The sequence below is a fragment of the Stenella coeruleoalba genome (assembly GCF_951394435.1).
Source record: "Stenella coeruleoalba genome assembly, chromosome: 21".
Lineage (NCBI taxonomy): Eukaryota > Metazoa > Chordata > Mammalia > Artiodactyla > Delphinidae > Stenella > Stenella coeruleoalba.
Window position 1 is genome coordinate 8,073,356 of NC_137167.1, and position 16,068 is coordinate 8,089,423.

The 16,068-nt window shown below is 40.7% G+C and overlaps 1 protein-coding gene across 11 annotated transcripts in view; it reads right to left on the reverse strand.

Annotated features, from left to right (window-relative positions):
• Positions 1 to 16,068, reverse strand: part of KCNU1 (potassium calcium-activated channel subfamily U member 1) — a 235,525-nt gene that overhangs the window by 207,077 nt on the left and 12,380 nt on the right. For 6 of the 11 annotated variants that reach the window (XM_079909217.1, XM_079909216.1, XM_079909207.1 and 3 more), the window contains exons 2-3: positions 12,320 to 12,449; positions 5,971 to 6,085 (exon numbers count right to left, since the gene is read on the reverse strand). The gene's annotated coding sequence lies outside the window, so the exon portion shown is untranslated. Of the gene's footprint in view, positions 1 to 5,970; positions 6,086 to 12,319; positions 12,450 to 15,132; positions 15,275 to 16,068 lie in introns of all 11 variants that reach the window. The other 5 variants (XM_079909211.1, XM_079909210.1, XM_079909214.1 and 2 more) reach the window with 3 other exon arrangements.

Below are 16,068 nucleotides of genomic sequence, written 5' to 3' on the forward strand. Positions count from 1 at the left end.
CCAATACTCGTCAACAGTGCTGAAGATCACGTGCATCTTTATCAGTTTGAGTTTTAGTTGCAAGAAACAGAAAACGACTCTGACAAAAAGAAAATAAATTTATATAAGAATATTAGCTACTCCCAGTAGCTTGAGTAGCTGAGAACGCTGGACAAGTAAGCCTGTGGACCACACAGCCAAAGCAACAGTCCAAACAGCACCACAAATCTGGTCTGTTGGGAAACCAACATCATGGCCAACTGTGGTCGGCAAAATGGAACCCCAAAGATGTCCACATCCCAGTCCCCAGGACCTACAGATATGCTACTTCACATGGCACAAGGTGCTCTGCAGATGTATTTAAGGTAATGGACTCTTAAGGTAAAGAGACGACCTCATTTTATCCAGGTGGGTCCCAACTCATCACATGAGCCCTGAAGTACAGAACTTTTCTGACTGGAGGCAGAAGAGATACGGCACAGGGAAGAGTCACAGAGACTGGAAGCACGAGTAAGACTCTACACCATCGGAGGCAGCAATGCGGTGAGGAGCGCACGTGGCCTTGAGGAGCTGAGAGGGGGTCCCGGATGACAGCTGGCCAAAACATGGGGGGCTCAACCTACTACTACAAGGAACTGAATTCTGCTAACAACCTGACAAGCCTGAGAAGTGGACCATCAATCACACCCAAGAAAAGGCAAGGCCAAGACCAAGACCCGACTGCTTCGCCTGGCAAAGTTACAGTGAGCCACTTCTGGATTCAGACAGTTTATTACTTACATAAGCAGCACGTGGGAAGACCAGCCAAAGGCTCCGGCTGCCTACCGTCCTCGTCCCACACACCAGAAAGATGACACTAAGCAAAAGGGGCCGGGTGACTCTAACGCCAACTGTGCAACATCTCGTTGCTGACGATCCAATTCCAGGCGACAGCTCAGCAGCTTTATATCCTACAAATCTATTCTGATGGGGGCAAGGGACAGGGAAGAAAGCCCCAAACCTCACCATAACCCGGGAGGTGCTGAGGAAACGTCTCATGGGGAGACAGGTCCGGGGGAGATGACCTCACAGAAGCTCCCTACGACCCTCCCGTGCTCTCCTGCTCTGGGAGGATCCCAGGCATTCTGCCAAGGCTCAGGTGACCTGTGGTTCAAGCCTCTGCCTGCCTGGTCTACGTGGAAACCTGCAGGGTCAGCAGAGCGCATGGCAGGGCCATTCCCATACCCGGATTCTCCCTCGGAGCCTCCAGATCAGGCCTCAGGAGGGACACCACCTTGATTTCCTTCTCATGAGACCCAGAGTGAAGCAATCAGTCAAGTCTACCCAGACTTCTGACCCACAGAACTGTAAGGAGAATAGATTTGCATTGTTTTAAGGTGCTAAGATGGCTGTAACGTGTTACACAGCAGCAGGACACGGATGTGAGCTCTAAACGCCAGAACAGTCAGGACCTTCAACTGAATGTTGTTTTTGGCATTTCAGATGTTGGCGCTCTTGGAAACTGGATGCATCCCACATCCACTTTCAGAGAAGTTCCCTCCTGTCTTGATTTTTTGCTTTACCAGTTTCTTCTTCAAGTTCCAGAGTGAGTGCTTGTTACTGGCTTTGCGATCATGTGCCCATGCGCTAACTACAAAGCGGGCATGGAAAGGGAGTACCTGAGCTGCTAGAACGACAGGTCGGCTCTGCGTCTCTTCCACTCATAATATGAGAAATTCCCCAAATATTGAAAGGAGATTCAAATTATAACCAGGACGAAAGTGTTATTACTGCTACATACCACCCTTTTGTTATGCAATATCAAGACAGACCCTGGGCTCCTATGGTTTCAATATTTCAGGAGAACAGTGCTTCCACTAAAAGACTCAGCAATGGTCCCACTGAATCTGAAGCTGTAACACACCTGGCTACCCTGAGCTTTTCCAGCAATTGACTAAACAAAAAGAACTGTCTGTGATATAGGAATACCGATCAAGAGCACGGGTGTTGATTCACACGTTGTGCTACTGCACAAGATGAAATCTGTAAGATGGTTATTGTGTGTGTAAAACGCAGAGGGGATGCTTTCACTCTGACCTCTCGGATCCCACACTTGTGCCTTCAGGGAGCAAGAGCCCCATTTCTGGTTGCTCCAGTTCTGTGTACAACACCCCTATCTTGCTTGGTGTTTTCCCCTAGTTAACACTGGGTCCTAACAAGGCACTCTACTGACTTATAGAACGAGCTGCTTCTAGGGCTTCCCTGGTGGCGCAGTGGTTGAGAGTCCGCCTGCCGATGCACGGGACGCGGGTTCGTGCCCTGGTCTGGGAAGATCCCACGTGCCGTGGAGCGGCTGGGCCCGTGAGCCACGGCCGCTGAGCCTGCACGTCCGGAGCCTGTGCTCCGCAACGGGAGAGGCCACAACAGTGAGAGGCCCGCGTACCGCAAAAAAAAACAAAAAAAAGAACTAGCTGCTTCTAGATGTTGGATTGGAGGGTAAGATCAGTGAATCCCAAGGGCTTGCATTCTTTCACTGTAAAGTGAATTCACCGAAAAGTGAGTTCCTTGGAATATTACTCTATTTTCTAAAATGTATTTGAAGTGCTTCAGTTTGGCAGTGTAAGGTGTGTGTGCATATCTAAATTAACATTGCTCTAGAGTGCAGGAACGGTCACAAAACGTGTGAACTAAGCTGCTCGGTAACTTGCATTTCAGAATGTATCAGACCTGGTTGGTTAGAATCTGAAAACCTCATTGTATAGTTCCCCTTACACATATCAGTCTGATTTGGCACTGGAGGGTTTATTAATTAATGTACAGGAGATTAAATTATGTCACTGGAGAAATGCATAGTGTCAGTATGTGTCAGGCGGAAAGATGTGTACAGAAGAATCTACACTTGCAGAATTAACACTCTGACAATCCCAGCAGCCCATTTTTTGAGTAGTATCCTAGGTTTAGAACTCCACTCATTCCAGAGTGGCCCACTTGAGAGGGAATTCTTTGCTCTACTCAAACTAGGAACATAGCTGTTTCTGCCATCAGAGTACTTGTTGTGGCTGGATGAGCCTTTAGTTCTAGAGACTCGTGGAGTGCCTAGAGAACAGGGCGGAAAGGATGGAGAGTGGGGACTTCACCCGACTTGCAAGACCTCATGTCTTGCACATGTCTTGACGCCTGCTCACCAATCGATATTGGTACTTAGGTACGGTTTTTGCTTTCTTTAAAACATAATATCTGGCAATAACATTGCAGAGGAAACAAATGGCTCCAACCATCACTCATCACCAGAGGCAACCAATATTCACCGAAAAGAACCTAACAACTTGAATAGCGGATTAGCGTAGGTCAGCCTTAATAAAGATATCATTAGGGTGAATAATGCATTCAGTAGGGCCACAGATGGTGATGGTGGCGGGTTTACAGTGGGCAGGGGTCAATTTTCTGGTTATTCCCTGGATGGTTTCACTGATTTGCAGGAATGAGTTGGCTTATGTCAACTCTATCTCCTTGCGGATGGTGCCTGCTTCCAAATGTCTCAAAATAGGTCATTTGTCACTTTCAGTGCCATCCTTTGTAAGATGCTGAACCCCTGACCCAACCTACTAAGAGCTTCCACATCCTTGAGATGCCAAATGAAGCTGTATTGTCCTTGAGTCCTCCAAGCGCTAGACCCGTGTGATAACCTGGAGAGCAACAGAGGGAATGACCATCTTCCTGACTCTGCGTAGACGTTCTCACATGGGTGCTTTTCGGGCTCAGAACCTCACAAGATCTCTCAAGGAAATACTGATTTTATCCTGTGGTTTTTAACACCATTCTCCATGAGAATTGAAAAACTGCAGCTCAGAAAACACTTGGGAGTGGGAGCCATTGTTCCATTACCTTTTTACACCCAATGCCTCTGTATAACATGACTTCCTCCAGCCAAAAACAAACAAGCCGTGTACATAAACTCACACAAACAGACACTGAAAGAGAAATAAGTCCTCATGCTTGCGTTTATGTGTGGGGAGAGCCATGTTTCGGAATCCCATCAGTCTGTGTTTAGGATGAGGTTATATTTCACTAATGCATACCAAGGTGAAAAAATTCTATTTTGTAAAGATTAGTCATCATTCAATCTGCTGTAATTTCCTTGTTGTCCTTAAAGTCTTCTGATACTTGGAATACTTCAGAACTTTTAGTAGAGTCGACACCTGCAAAGGCAACATCGCATCTGCAGATACCCTAAGGTAGCTCATAGGGTGGTTATGTTCAAGCCCAGAGAAATATCAAGTTGGGCCCAAAGGCAGTGTTTTAAGCTTTAAAAAGTAAGTTCTTAACCTTTTTAAATCAAGAAATGTCTTTAAAATATCCGGATTTCTGGATGTCTTAGAAAAATGCACCGTCATTCCTAGATGGCAGGAATAGGCTGTGACTTTTAGAGGGGACATCGGTCTCCAGGTTTTTATACTTTCCACTTACCCACTTCATTCTGTAGGTATTTATGCTTGTATTCTCTGCTTTAGAACCTCACTCAAATGGCATATTCACGTAAGTGCCCAAACTAATGCTACAGAAATCAATCTACCAAAAGCTCTACAAATACCTTATTGTAGACTCTTGGCCGTAATTTCATTTTGTCCAGTGGTTTCCAAAAATCTGGTCATGAACCAGCACTTGGATGGCTGCAGCAAAATTAACTGGGGGAGTTTTCTGAATTTAGGTGACCAGGCTCCTGCCCTCAGAGATGTCCATCTAGCTGGACATCTATATGTTTTAAAACCTCTAGAGCAATTCCATTGCACAAACGTGTTGGGAACCATTGGTCCTCCAGCCCTTCTTACCCTGGAGTGAGGGAGGGATGGGAGGGGCATGGAAGTGCATTGACGTGACTGCTTAACAGGTCCAGGAATACTGATAAATGAAATGAAATTTATTGGCATTAGTAATGTTTTTTTGCTCTGCTAGAGGAGTCCACTGAATGAAAAGATCAAGATCTAAAAGAAAGATGGCTGAAGCCAAAATTACAGAAGCAAAAGCAGCTCAGATGTCTCTGTCCCAGGTCTCCTCTGTTTTCTCCAATCTATTCTCTGATAACACAAGCACCTCTGCTTCTTAGTTACCCAAGCTTCCTGTAAATTTTCAAAACCCTCAGCAGGGAGGTAAGCAATTGAGTGATTATTCGGTTTGATATTTCTCTAACTTTACCTCTTCTACTTTTTTCTTTAAGCTCCTCTGTCCATAGATATTCTTTGAGGTCTTTGCATAGCATCAAGATAGAACACTGACATTCCGATGGTAGATCAAATAGATAATTATAAACTGTGATAAACTCAATACTTTTCAGGTCTTTATCGTAGCTTTCACTGGCTAATGTCCCACATGTGTTTCCTGATGTACATATTTGTTACACGCGGAGGAGGTGTAAGGAGGAGAGGATAAAAGGAAATTAGAGGCTTCTGATCAGAGTCCAGAATTCCTGTGGATTCAGGAATCTGGTCAATGTCTTTACAAAACACCACCTCACTCAAACCTCTATCAACAGCCTTGAAAAAGTAAAGCATCAGTATCCTAACAGACACAGGAAAGCAATCATGTTCTGGTATGTGGGCTTAATCGAAGGAAAAATTGTTCGGTGAGACTAAGTACCTACCCATTGCTGGAAGCCAGATGCTGCTTCTGAGCTAATGGCAATTGAAGAAATTTCTCCTGAAGTGTAATGTGTTCTTTTATCTGCATGAATATTTCAAATCTCAAGTTTGATGAAACAGGAGGAGTGCAACACAACTTTTGTGACTCTGCTGAACGCTGCCAATGCAGCAGCAAGCCTGATTACATAAAACACAGGGTTCAGGGCTGCGTGGAGGAAGTCATCCATATGTCCAGGTCCTCTCTTCTCCCTTCCTGCCTCCCTCTCTCTTCTTTTTCTTATTCTTCCCCTTCTTCCCTCGCATCACTTATCTTTCTCTGTGCAGAACAGCACCTCAAATAGAGTAACTTAAAACAACGAACATTTATTTAGCTTACAGTTCTGCGCATCAGCACTTCTGTACTCAGTTCGGTTCCTGAATGCACCTGTGGTCAGCTCCTGGCCAGTGAGCAGGCTCTGCTTCTGAGGGTTGGCTGCTTCTTAGCCGAGGTACTGGGGACAACAGAGAAACTATCTATTAATACACAGCAGGCCAGCCTCTGTCAGTTCACACGGTGGCTGGGAGGGTTCTGGGAGAGAAGGAGGCATGCAGGGCCTCTTGAGAAGTAAGCCCAGAACTGGTACGGCATCATTCCTGCCATGTTCTGTGGTCAAAGCAAGTACAGTCCAGATGCAAAGACTGAGGAATAGGTTCTGCCGCTTGCTGGAAGTCCTGTAAAGTCACACTGCAAAGAGGCATGGATAAAGGTCGGAGTGGAGGAGTATAGCATTTGTTTTTTGGTAATCTAGCATCTCCCTCTTGCAGTTTTCATGAGTCTCTGGGTGACTTACAATCATTGCAGTACCTGAATGTGTAGGTGCTACAAGGAGTATCATGTTGCTATATTCAAGCTCCTTATCATCTACTGGGAAGAAAAACTTCAGCACCCCGCTTACAACCATCAGACACACACATGCTAGAGAGACGTGACTGCGAGGTTACAGGAAGTGGGGAGCGTTTGAACCACAATGAACTTTGTTCAGCTACTTCAGCTCCCTGTTTATTTCCACCACAGTCTACGCTCTTCTGAGGGGTCTTTCCAAATCCTCTTTAATCTTGTCCCACCCAACTTAGACAACCTCTTGAATTTTAAGCATGTTTTTTTAAAGATTTTGTTTTTGATGTGGCACATTTTTAAAGTCTTTGTTGAATCTGTTGCAATATTGCTTCTGTTTTCTGTTTTGTATTCTTGTCTGCGAGGCATGTGGGATCTTGGCTCCCCGACCAGTGATCGAGCCTGTACCCCCCGAGTTGGAAGGTGAGGTCTTAACCACTGGACCGCCAGGGAAGTCCCTAAGCATTTTATTTCTAACAATATTAAACACATTTAAAAGCAAAAAGAACGGTACAAGCATCCTCCGTATCTCACCACCTAAATCAAACAATTGTCAACATTTTGCCATATTTGTGTCATATATACATGCTACACAGCTCACATACATAGATATATGTATAATATGAGAAAACATAAAATCCATATACAAATTTTAAAAATCAGACATTTTCCGCTGAGAGAAATTTATAGTTCTAAGTGCTTATATTAAAAAAGAACAAATGTCACAAATGAACAGCCTAACTTTATACCTTAAAGAACTAGAAAAAGGAGAAAAAACTAAACTCAAAGCTAGAAGGAAGAACATATTAAATATTAGAGCAGAGAGGAATAAAATAGAGAATAGAAAGACAACAGAGAAAATCAATGAAACCAAGATCCTTGTTTCTGCCTCAAAAAAATCAGAAAATTAACACTCTTTAGCTAGATTAACTTAACAAAAAAAGAGAAAAGTCTCCAGTAAATAAAATCAGAAACAAAAGTGGGGCCATTAATACTGACTTTACAGAAATAAAAATAGTCACAAGGGACTACTATGAAGAATTACATGCCAACAAATTTGATAACCTGCAAGAAAGGCACAAATTCCTAGATGCATACAACTTACTAGGTCTAATCATCGAGAAGTAGAAAATCTCAACAGACCACTAAGAAATAAGGATATATCATCAGCAATTTAAAAAAAAATTACAACAAACAAGTTTCGGGCCAGATGGCTTCACCAGTGAATTTTACCAAACGTTTGAAAAGAATTAACAGAATCTCAAATTCTTCCAAAATGTTGAAGGGGAGGGAACATTTCCTAATTCATTCTGTGAGGCCAGAATGACCCTGATTCCAAAGCGGGACAAAGACGCTACAAGGAAAGAAAACTACATACCAATATTGCTAATGAATACTGATCCAAATATTCCCAACAAAATACCAGAAAACTGAATCCAACAGCATGTTAAAAAGATATGCCCGTGATTAACAAGGGTTTATACCTGGAAGGCATGGTTGGTTCAACATACAAAAATTGATCGACGTGAAACACCACAATAACATAAAGAAAGAAAATTATTATTCAATAAAAACATTTGAAAAAACTCAACACACTTTCATGATAAAAACACTCAACTAACTAGGAATTGAAAGAAACTACCTTAAAATAATAAAATTCATTTATGAAAAACTCACAGCTAACATCACGCTCAATGGTGAAAGATGCAAAGCTTTTCCTCTTGCAGTAAGAATAAGACAAAAAGCCCTACTTTTGCCACTCCTATTTGACACAGGACTGGATGTCCTAGCCAGAGACACTGGGCAAGAAAAAGAAAGAAAGAAAACTCATCCAAATTGGAAAGGAAAAAGTAAAATATCTCAGTTCACAGACAACATGATCTTATATGTAGAAAACACTAAAGATTTTTTAAAAACCTGTTAGAACTAATAAACTAATGCAGTGAAGTTGCAGGATACAAAGTCAACATGCAAAAATCAGCTGCATTTCTGTATGTGGACAGTGAACAACCCAAAGAGGAAATTAAGAAACAATTACATTCTCAGGAGCAACCCTAAGGATAGAATACTTAAGAATAAACTTAACCAAGGAGTTAAGAGACTTGTACATTGAAACTACAGAACACTGCTGAGAGAAATGAAAAAAAACAAATGGAAAAATATTCTGTGTTCCTGGATTGGAAGGCTCTGTATTGTGAAGATGCCAATAGTACCCAAAGCAATCTATAGCCTCAACGCAATCCCTATAAAAATCCCAATGATGTTTCTTGCAGATGTAGAAAAATCTATTCTAAATTTTATATGGATTCTTAAGGCACCCTGAATACCCAAAACAATATGGAAAGAGAAGAGCATGACTGGCAGTCTCACATTTAAATGTCTGTCAGTAAGGGAGTGGATAAACGAAATATGTTTTTATATATGTAGAAAGGAATATTATTCAACCTTAAAAAGAAGGAAATTCTGACACACTCCATAACATGGATAATAAACCTTGATGACGTTATACTAAGTGAAATAAACCAATCACGAAAGGAAAAATATTGTATGATTCCACACATATGAAGTTTCTAGAATGGTCAAATTCTTAAAGGCAGAGAGCGGTATGGTTGTTCCCAGGGTCCTGGGGAAGGGAGGAACGGGAAGTCAAGTTTAGCGGCTACCAAGTTTCAGTGTGGGATGATGCAAGCGAGTTCTAGTGATGGGTAGTGGTGAGGGCTGCACAACAATGCTGAATGGACTTAATGCCATTGAACTGTGTGCTTAGAAATGGTTAAAACAATACATTTTATGTCATGTAAATTTTATCACAATTTTAACAAAATAACTCATTGGTGATGCTGAGTACTTTATATTGCATCATATCAGGAGGCACAAAATGACCAGTTGCCTCATCACTCATGAGAGTGACAAACAGATTTCTCCATTGTAAAGGTACATTTTCCCCTTTACAACTGGGAATTAATCAGGGTGGCAGTATTTTCAGCACACCCACTTTTCACTTAATGATTTTAGCATTCACCAATGATCCTTGCCTGACTCGAGTATCTATTTGGAGCTATTCAATGGTGGTGTTTTTCTCCCTGTCATTTCATCTATAATCATTAGCTGATTTTCTTTTATAATAAAATAGTGTTTCCTCACCAATTAGGGCCATTTGGTGACATTTCATAGTCACTAAAATAAAAGTATAACTGCCTAATTAATTCTTTCTTACTAATTTACTTTTAAAGAAGTTGGTGTAACTGTCATCTCCAGTGAAAGCTTTTTTTAATGTGTGTGTAATTTCAAATTCAAATTTCAATCCACAATGAGATATATATACATCTATATATCTATCTACCTATCTATCTGTGTGTGTGTGTGTGTGTGTGCGTGTGTGTGTGTTTCAGTGGACTGAAATTGTATATGTTCAACATGCTGCAATGAAATGCATTTATTATTACTACTTTTGCTCATATTGTTTCAAGTTTTGTCAATAGAAGCCCTTTCAACTGGGTCCTGGGTCCTTCTGACAGAACTCCATTGGTCTTTGAATGCCTCTTTGCTTTCTGGTACAAAAATATGTCCCAACACCTTGTACTTTCCCCATCAGATCTGAAGGCAGTCATTTTAAGAAAAGAACTCCGTCCCCTTTAGAGGAGAATAGTATTTAGAAAACAAACTTTGGATACGAGTGGCACTCAGTTCTACTTGGATATTACTGCTCATCAGCCCTTCCATGAATGCATTATTTTGTTTTTAAATCTTGAGTTTATATAATTTTCAAGTTTAACATAACAAAAGATTTAACTTAATTTCTTGAACTTTAGATTTGCATCTCTTTTCCCATACATTGAAATCATGACATATAATATGGAAATGACTATTTGTAGCATAATACAATATTCACAAGAAAGTTTCAAAATCATAAAATAAAATAAATATTACCACGGGTCTAAAACTACTGAAGAAAGTTTAAGATTTCTTTGTACTTCTTTTTAAAATAGGTTTATCAGTTTTTTAAAATTGTGGTAAGAACATTTAACATGAGCTCTACCCTCTCAGCAAATGTTTCGGTGTATAATGCGGTATTGTTAATTACAGGTACGATGCTATAATGATTCTGTTGTGACATCTCTTAGTAAACTTCATACAGACTTAGCTTAGCCATGAAGTATTCCAAGTTTTCTCCAGAAATCTTCAGCCTTTTTCGTGTTACTTAGAGTGCCTGTTGTTGAACACATACTTATGAACTGTAGGACATCATAACTCTCTGTCTCAGGGTAGCCCCTACTTCTCAATAACCTGTTTCGCTGTGTAACCCGTGAGAAGAAGGGCTCATCAGTCCACACCTGACATCCTCTGTTGCATCTGTTCTTAGGAATCTAGAATTGAAATCCACATGATTGATTTCTACCTTAAAATATCTCAGCATTGTGAATCCTAAAGATTTTCTGAGCTTCAGGTTATCAAACTCTCTCTGTTCTTCTACTGTTAATTGACAGAGCAATTCTCATGAATCCTCACTGAGCCCAAACTGCCTAGTTCTGGGAATATAAGAAATCTTTAAAGTGATTGGATCATACTGGTTCAGTAACACTCACACATGCAAGCACAGGCCTCTACCAAACATTGACTCAAACACTGACTATCTTGCTGAAATAGTGTTTCTAATTTGAGAAGGGAATCACATTTGAATTATTCCAGTGACTTATATCAATACAGTAGAATCCTTGGCTTGTTAAAATATATTTTACATTTTAGGTTTCAGGAATTTTGTTCTTTTCAATATTTACTGCTTTAAACTTTAAGCAAAGAATATCTTAAAGCAAATTCTCTTTTTTTTTTTCTGGGAAAATGTATGTATTTTAAACCAAGAGTTCATTGTTTTGGACATGAACGGGGGTTCCCAACTCTTCTTATCAAGCGTATAATCTCAACTATATGTGGAACTTAAAAACCTTGACCTCATAGAAACAGAAAGTTTCAAAATAATAAAATAAATATGACCACAGGAATAAAACTAAATAAATAAATATCACCATGGGAATGGTGATTGCCAGGGCTTGAGGAGTTGGGGAAATGGCGAGATACTGGTCAAAGGGTGCAAACTTTCAGTTATAAGATGAATAAGATCCAGGGCTCCAGGGTACAGCGTGGTGACCATAGTTAACGATACTGTATTGGATACTTGAATGTTGCTATGAAATTAGAGCTTTAATGTTCTCACCATAACAACAGAAACAACAAGAAGAAAATGGTAATAACGTGAACTAACCTTGTTAACTAACCTTACTGTGGTAAGCATTTAGCAATATATACCTGTATCAAACCATCACCTTGTACACCTTAAACTCACACAATGTCATTATGTCAATTATACCTCAATAAAGCTAGAAAAACAGAATTCGGGAAACTTAAGGAAGAGGTAAACATAATTATTAATTCGGTCAACATTAAGGGATACTGCATTATAAAAGCTTATAACTCAACCAGAGACAGTGTGATCTCAAAGTCCTGAGTATTATTTCTTTAATAAAGAAGAAATCATTCAATTCAGTCCCTCCACGCCACCACCAAAAAAATACAAGAATCGACTCCTGGTAGGGGCTGCCCATGTTCTGAGGAACAGAAAATCTATATACACTGCATTTGTTGATGCTGTCAGCTTGACTACTCTACAAATGTGATTGAAGGCCAAATGAATTCTGAGTCTGAACAAAATGCAAGACCAGAAAGTATCAGGTGACAGGAAAACTCAAAACTGGCTTCTGGTCTGGCAACTGTTCTGGGTTATGATTTCTTCTGGATTGGGCTACATCCTGAATAAACCCCAAATCCCATTTTATGCAAGAATCTAAGCTCCTACCTTGGTCTTCCATGTCCTTTGTTTTGCAGTTCAAAGTCAGGAGACAAATGAGGAGGATTAAATCCATTCAAAGCATGTGAAGAGAAGAGACCATTTTTTTCCCGGTGCATTTTTTAAAAGACGATAAGACCTATTAAGAGAGATTTGTATTCTGTCAGATTTATCTGAGAGAATGATATTCAACATTTCAACCCATTTCTGCTAACATTTCTGAAGAGAATTTTTCCCCTTTAACATAGGGAGCTCATCTCTTTGGTTTAAAATCTTACGATGATGCCACAGACATCTGATGGACTAAATTAAACAAAGGAAAGAAACATTCCTTAAACAGGATTATCTCCAGAGTTGTGACTGAATATATATTACTTTACTATTTTAAACTTTACTTCACGCTTCTTCTATGCCACATATATTTTCTTCCTACTCATGCAGTCTCGAATTACAATGTGGAACACGGAACAGATCTTCTGGAATCCAGGAGGCTGCAGGTGCAGCAATAGACATTTCTCCTTGTTATGTAAGTTTCTTCTTTCCCATTCTCAGCCCCTGGGCTTTGAGGTGACTAGAGAGTCCAGTGGAGCTTCTGAGGACAGAATATGACCATGGTCCATGCATTTCCTTCAAGTTGGAAGGACAACCAGGGAGCTGTTGGTAGCCAGGGAGCTCCCGATTCTCCCCCGGGGAGCAGGTTAATCCTGGCGGAAATCTCTAGAGAGTGACTTGAAATCCTAACAGCCCTATTTTCTCCATGACATTTTATTCACCAGTGAGCACCTGTGGACTAAGAGATTTCTTTCTTGGGTTCTCTTCTTAAATTTAACATCTCTCGTAAGAATTAATTGCAGCAACTCAACACTAGCAAGTCACCAATGAATTACACAGCTATTTTCTGGGAAATTATAGAACAGAGTTCAAGGGAAAATTAGAGTGATGGATTCTGAGTGGAGGAGCCTGCGTCACCATCTCAGGAGGGCTCTGGTACAGGTGACCCGCATACAGACAGCATCGGCAAGTGGAGATGAGCCAGTCAGAGGAGGGAGAGACAGAAACTTTCCAAAGACAAATCGGGCGGTTGTTGCCCCCTCCATGGGGCTGTGCGCTGCACGCATGTGATGTTTGTGTAAAGTGGAGTGGGGTGCAGAATGGCTTTTTCCTACCAGCCCATAAATCAGGGGGCAAAGCCATCAGCCTAGGAGAGGAAAGGGCCTTTACCTTAATTTCATTTTCTTCCAGAGGATATGGCCATCTTTGTTTAATCCTGTGGACAAGTTCCTCCTAATTCACCACTGTGGACACTTGCAGTGGCTTAAGAGTAGAAGAGAACTGAAGAACTATGAACAGTGATGCAGGAATATCACATTTCAGAAAACTGTGGTAAGAGGTGAAAGAAATGTTGAGACCCTCAGCTCAGGCGGACGGCAGGGCGCATGTCAGTGACCTTATGACACTGGGGGACCCCTGGGCTGCCCCCTCCTGCCTCTCTGCTCTTCTCAAGCATGGGCCTAGCTGCCCCTTTGCCTCACTACTTTTCATGCCTGCTACGTCCCCCGACCTGGACAGCAGCCTGTTTTTCTGTAGTTAGAAGGTGTAGATCTGTTCCAGCCCTGCCTCTGACTCATTCCCAATGTGTACCTTTAAGGGACTATCTTCGTCTCTTTGACAGATGGTACCAAGTGTTCATCACTCATGTTTTGGAGACATCGGCGTCCTATTCCTATCATCTGAATAGTGTTTTCTGGTTAACCAAGTCTTTTTAATAGTTCTTTCTTTCCTTTCTGCCCTTTTTCCCCCAAATTGGGGTATACTGAAATGTTTTCTGAATTCGTCTTTAACATGCTCTGTTCCATCAAAATCTATAAATCAGGTAAATATAAGCAATGAAACTAAAATGGTATATTTTACTCCATGTGTGCTTTATATTATTTTCTGTGACTGATGGATTGATTGATGTATTTTGGGCTTTAAACAAACAAAACTTTTCCTATTGCAGATCCATGGCTTTATTGTGTTTTTCTTTAAAGATTTAATAAAATCCTGCCTTTTAGCACTTGGTTTGGAGCTCCCAGCCCGATAACCAAACAAAACAAAAAACCTATTAACCTTGTTCAAAATTGTTACAATATAAGTTTCTTCCTCAAATAGATATGCTGCTCCAGACTGAATAGTCGCCCTGGAAAACTTTACAGCCCTGCTAGACAGCTGTCAGCAGTGAGAAGTAAGGGGATTTAAGCTCAGGAAGTGAGAACATATTGACATCAACCACAGTATCGTGAAGCTGATGACAACTTGCCTCTTTAATATTCAGAGCAATGGGCCTGACATGAAGGAAAAAAAAAACACATATATTTTCCCAGTAAATGGGACAAATTACCCCTTGGATCTAAAATCACACCCATTCACATTGACCTGGATGATAAGGTAGAACTTCCAAATCAGCCCGAGGAAGATAGTGAGCGAAACTGTTAGTGTTGATATTTTCCAACTATTCTCAGTATGAATGTACCTTAGAATTCTTGAACGTATACTTAGTGCATTTGACTTTGCATTTTCCTCCAAAGAAAATTATCACTATTTACCAATATTTATGGCATTATGAAATAAACAGGAATTGGGTCAGCCTCCTTCATACTTTGGGATCTAGCATGGTATTATATGTTTGTTAGAGATTGCTAATTCCCTTCCCCCAACATCTGGTCTCCTCTTGTTTAAATAGGGAACTCTGATTTTCAGCTGAGCACACTGCAGCCCAGAATAAAAGACTCTACCCCCAACCTTCTTTACCAGCTAGAAATGGCAAAGGGATGAATCTTTACCAGGAAGATGTATGTGGAAATGTGTGGAATTGTGGAAAGGCTACTTGAAAAGTGCTGTCTCAGATGAGAGAGGACCCCTCTGCGCTCTTCTGTCATTTCTCCTTCTTCTTACTCAACACAGTCATGCACATCACAAGGTGACCTTGGAAAAAAAAAAAAAACCCAAGAAAAAAAAAGCATAGGCTGAAAATGGTGAGATGAAAAGTCAGGAGACCAAAGTCCTGATAGTGCTGTGGAACTCCCTCCCAGCCCAGAGCTGCTGACTCAGGACTTTCTCTATGCAAGAAAGAAATTTCTCTCTTATTTAAGCCACTGGTTGGTTGTTTGCTACATGAAGGTAAATCCTAAATTTTAAATATAATGAATATCAATAACAGTGCTGTGAAGGGTCATACTGGAGCTTGAAATAAGAGGAAATTCAGTAATACTGATCCTGTCTTTATTTAAAAGTTCTGACGTTTTGTTTACATGGATTTTTGGCATACATTTTGATTTTTTAAATATTGCACTGGGATTCCCACTTCTGAGAAGATAAGTTAGACAATTTCCCCTATTCCCCCTAAGTACAACTAAAAACCTTTGTGTTATATGTAATTATATGTAAAGAACGGACTTTGGATCATACTGATGTGTCAATGTAAGTTCGCCAACTGTAAACAATGTACCCCTCTGGGGGGGATATTGATAAAGGGAGAGGCTGTGCATGTGTCAGGATAAGGAATATATGGGAATCTCTGTACCTTCTACTCACTTTTGCTGTGAACTGAAAACTGCTCTAAAAAATAAAGTCTGTTTTAAGAAAACCTGATAGAACTGAAAGGAGAAATAGAAGACATAATTATACGTGGAGAAATCAACACCCTTCTTTTAATAATGAATAAAATGCTTGGACAGAAAATCAGCATGAATGTAGAAAAACTCAACATGACCAACGAT